General features: G+C 41.0%; 1 non-coding gene across 1 annotated transcript; it reads right to left on the reverse strand.

Annotated features, from left to right (window-relative positions):
* Positions 1-1,447: 1,447 nt before the first annotated feature.
* Positions 1,448-1,529, reverse strand: trnas-gcu (transfer RNA serine (anticodon GCU)). Its single transcript has one exon. It is a non-coding gene; the product is annotated as a tRNA-Ser (tRNA).
* Positions 1,530-5,101: the final 3,572 nt, after the last annotated feature.

Raw genomic sequence — 5,101 nt, forward strand, 5'->3', positions numbered from 1 at the left:
CAGAACAGTATTCCAACGAGCCACCACACACTGCAGCACAGACGAACTTCGGAAAACAGAGGAAAACCACCTTTACAATGTATTCGAGAAGAACAGATACCTAAAAAAATACAGTCCACACATTCCTCAAGAACAAACCACGACAAGCAGACCAAACACAGCCAGAAACCATAAGCACCTTACCATACATCAAAGAAGTTTCAGACATGACAGCCAGACTACTAAGACCCCTCGGAATCCTAGTAGCACACAAACCCACCAACACTCTCAAACAAAAACTAACAAACTTAAAAGAACCAGAACAATCCACAGACAACACCAACGTCATCTACAAAATTCCATGCTAGCCAAAAAAAGACACGACCTTCTCTCCCTCGTAGCCCTACACACGGATTAAAAGTACCACCATTTCGACTGGGACAACACATCTATGCTGGGACAGGTTAATCAAAGACACGCCCGAGAATTCATAGAGGCCTGGCACTCCAACCACAACGCCATAAACAAACACATAGATCTCGATGCCATCTATCAACCCCTCAGAAAACGAACAGGAAATGACATCACCACAAACCCCAGGAACCCCATCGAGGAGAAAGATATAAATAGAAAGCAGGAGACAACAGATTCGCTTCACTTGGAGGTTGCCACTGATGATGATGTCACCTAGCCAAGTAATGAAATGTCTGGATATCAAAGCTACAACTGAGCAAGCAAACCTACACCCTACATTTTAAATTATTTTTCATGTTTCTATTGCATGAATCTGCAATTCTTGATCCACAGTTTAGTTTCACTCCCTAAAGGTAACATGCTGATTTCTCCAGTTGTTCATAGTTCAATGTGATGCATCCAGTGTGTGCATAACGAGAGGGAGCTTGCTTCCCACATCTTGTGTTTATCTGTGCCTTATGTCCAGCATTCATCAATGGCGAGAGCAAGGGGCGAGGGCGAGACCAATGTGTAATTCTTTCCGTGCCCATGCACGGCACCCACATTGGCAATTCTCCACTGTGCATTTACAGCCAGTTCTCAGTGCCCCTACACCCACGCCCTGCCCCTCTCCATTATTTTTTGTTGTCTCGCTGTGCTCTTCTCACCAGGATGAATAACTTCTACTCAACCTCCTCCAGATTTCATCTGACAAAAGATTCATTAAGAATCCCTTTGCATAAACATGCACTTCGCAGCTCTCGTTATTTGATTTTCCTGGATGTCTTTCACACGAAAAAACGTTCACAGCAACTTGATTTGCAAAAGGAAACCGCGCTCCCTTTCATTATCCAATGCAACCTACATTTCAATACAGTTTAGTCAACAGGCTCAGACCATTCTTTGAAATTTTGTAATAGTGTAAATGCGTATAAACTGACCATTAGCGTTCCAGTTTCAATATGACAGCTGTGATCATCTGAAAAGAGCACCACGAAAATGGCGTTGCTGACAGCGACGAGAGCGGGATTCGAACCCACGCGTGCAGAGCACAATGGATTAGCAGTCCATCGCCTTAACCTCTCGGCCACCTCGTCACAGAGGCAGTGATGGCTATGACCTTATGAATAATTGAATTGGGTAAATTATGCAGAGCAGCAGATATTTCTCCCTGGTGTTGGTAAAATGATAAATAACACAGTACGGTTCCAAGACTATGGTCTGACCCCTGGGTTGTGGGGCAAATGCACTCCCACTGTCACACTATGCACACAGTGATCTGAACAAAAATGAGGAAATGAATATGTAACAAGGTCTGTTGAATTCTGTGAAGATTTGAAGCTTTCGGAATGAAGAACCCGAGACAGCAGGAGGTGTTCTTTCAATAAAGAGTTGGATAGAGCTCTTAAGGATAGTGGAATCAAGGGTTATGGGGATAAGGCAGGAACAGGATACAGATTGAGGATGTTCAGCCATGATCATAATCAATGGTGGTGCTGGCTCGAAGGACAGAATGGCCGACACCTGCACCTGTTACCTATTGTCTATTAAATTGCCTGTGAGGAATTGTTTTCCAGACTGGAGGAGAGTGCACAGTGCTCAATGTCACTATTCGTAACTTCCGCTCAGACGTTTTTGACACGCACTTGTGTACAGAACAGACAATTTCAAAATCCAAAATAAGGCTAAACTGACAATTGAACTCAACAGTGCAAAAACCTTGATCTGCATCATGTTCCTGGGCCGTGCGACACCAAGTCACTGTATGATCACAGCAATACAGTGAGCAAGTGTCAGAAGGAATATGAGTGCAGTGCCAGTGCGCATGCAGGGAGAAGCAGGTGACACAAGGGGAAGTGGATTTTCCACAACAGGAACACTTCCCAAACAGCGGACTGCGGTGGAAGAATTCAGAGGGGGTTTATATTTTGGAATTTGATGCCAGAGACACAATGGAGATCTGCCATTGAGCCTATTCAAGATGAAGATTTTAAGATTGCTACAGTTGTAAAACAAAATAAAAAGCTCATGGGTGAGTGAAGGCAAAAGATGTAATTGTACATTTCATCAATCTACCCATCTTTTCAATAAGTACCTCACCACTTTCCTCACTCGGGGACAGAACCACTGGTGAAGATGATCATATAATCCCCGTTACTAGCCATGGAATCAGAGAAAGTCGGTTTCCCAAACGTTCAGGTAAAACCAGGAATGTGGAGGTAAGCATTAATGTGTTGCTCCTGTGCTGAAGGTGACCAGTGCACGGTATCTCTGTTCCAGTACAGTGGGCTGTGCAGTGCCGAAGGTTTACTTTTGAGACTCACATGGAGCAGCTTCAATTTGTCGTCGTGTTGAGGGATACGGACAGAAGGTGATATTGAGCAAAGCCAAGTTTATGGGAAAATTCTCGTGTTTTTGGATTGAGAAACAACCTTTTCTGGATAATGACTCCTTGATCAACAAATATACTGCAAGTGTCTAAAACGTGAAGAGACATGTGTGTAGAGAGAGCCGAAGGTGATTTTTCAGCAGATGAATAACGTTTCCCATGTGCACTGCGTTAAATTCCGGGAAAATAGATATTGAACTGGTTTCATATTACAGAGTTTGTTGCAAATTCACAAACGTTATTGCAATAATAAAAAAAGAAATCACATAGGACCGTTTGAATATTGTATTGAACTGAATTTTGGTCTGAGCATATTTTGTCTGAAATGGTGTGCTGCAGAGAATTACAGAGGGTTAACAATACAAAAGGACAGAGTCTTCTTGGTGGATTTCTTGGGTGGAGTTAAGAATGTACGAAATATACATAGCATCATGTGAATGTGGTCAAGTCTTTAAAGTAAGTGTTGTCTCTCCAAGTGACGATTCAATTCCTACTCATTTGGATATCACTTCCGTCTGCAGTTATTTTACGACATCAGCTCCATTTACAGAGTTTCACCTTGAATAATACGCCACATCTTACCAATCCATGAACTTTTTATACTCAGTCTTATTCAGTTGTACGTGTTCATGAAATATCTTTGTTTCTGAAGTCAAAAAATTCTAAATTGTCACGCAACCACACTGACTTTCACTCAATGGTAAATTCTCTCCTTGAACGTTTGTTCGTGTATCTTTTAAAACACTGTGAAATCAGCTTCTACGTTTTATTTCTGGAAAGTCGTTCACGATTTAAATAACTCTATTGCGTGGAAGAAACTCTCATCCAAACTTTCCTTAATCATTCACTAATGGTTTTCACTAGAAAGAGGGACTTGCCCCGATTTACTCATTCAATCCTCGCGTTATGTGAAAATCTCATTTGTTTACATCAAAAATGCGTGTTTCTGCTCCAGCATTTCCAAATCTCGTGAATAAATTCCTTCATTCTTTCTATCATCCCGTTTGTATCCTTTCTGATATTTTTATGTCTCAGTAAACAACGTCACTTGGCTTTCTAATATCTTGCTATACAGGAAACAGCGTCTGTGCTCTTTCTAACTCCTTCACATGTTTTTGGTGAAGAATGAGGACAAGGATTATACACAATGTTCCCACAGAGAGTGACCAAAAGATTTTACAGTTACGCTATGAACTCTTTGCTTTTTAAATATGACGCCTCTATTTATAAACTCCAATAAGGTAAATTACAATCTAATCAGTTCATGAACATCGTCTCCATGGAGACGAGAATTTTCTATGTCTTCCTTTCTTCTTCCACGGAATGTCTGAAAGGTTTGTAAGGCCAACATCTCTAAATCCCCATGTCCTGATCAGTCTCAGCTATTTCTAAAGGCGACTGAAGTTCAAATACTTCATAGGGTGTCTCCCACCATTCCAGTGCAGACTGGTTCTGGACAGTAAATGCTATCAATGAAGGCCACCGTGAATCTGAAATCAACAGTTTTCACATCGTAATTCTCGTAGCTATTGTGTATCGAATGTTCGTGTTCTTGTTCAATTTGTTCATCATTTCATGGGTCCCTGTGTTGAATTCTACTGAATGATTAATTAGTGAATGGAGACATTCCCTTCACCACTCAGTCGAAACTCCATGGAACATTGAAAGAATTTACTCATACGCTTCCAGAGGACAGTCCTGCCATTACTGGGATGAATCAGTGAAAATTGCCCACGTATCCTCAAAGGCAAGGATTTCATTTTCCATTTTAGCAGAGCATTGCAGCACTGAATCCCATGTGTGCGTTCATTAAAACCAAAACAGTTGCAGCAAGAGTTTAAAACTAAGATTTTGCAATCTGCTTGCATTGTTTGTCCCAAAAATTACATTCCATATTATGGTATGTTTGTGGATGAAAGCACTTTCTGAATCTTGAGCAATTATATTTCAGTTTTGTCAAAACATTATCAGTCGCTGTTCTCTCTTTCCCTTTCAGTTTCCCGTTTTATATCACGTATTTATCAGTTTATCTTAAGTTTTCAATAATTTCAATCACTCTTCCTCCTGATTACCAATCCGAGAGAATGCCACAATTTTGTCAATGTATATGCAGTGCAGCTGTAGGGCGCGGTGACCAAGTGGAAAGGCATTGGTCACGTGAAATAAAAGGAGCCGGCTGGTGGGGAATCTGGCTATTCCATCACAGTCATATTTAAAACATTTAACGTAATCTTTAGCCAAATCATATTGGCAGAAAATAAGAAAACAAAAATGATAAAA

This window comes from Chiloscyllium punctatum, chromosome 18 (genome assembly GCF_047496795.1).
Source record: "Chiloscyllium punctatum isolate Juve2018m chromosome 18, sChiPun1.3, whole genome shotgun sequence".
In the NCBI taxonomy this organism is placed as follows: domain Eukaryota; kingdom Metazoa; phylum Chordata; class Chondrichthyes; order Orectolobiformes; family Hemiscylliidae; genus Chiloscyllium; species Chiloscyllium punctatum.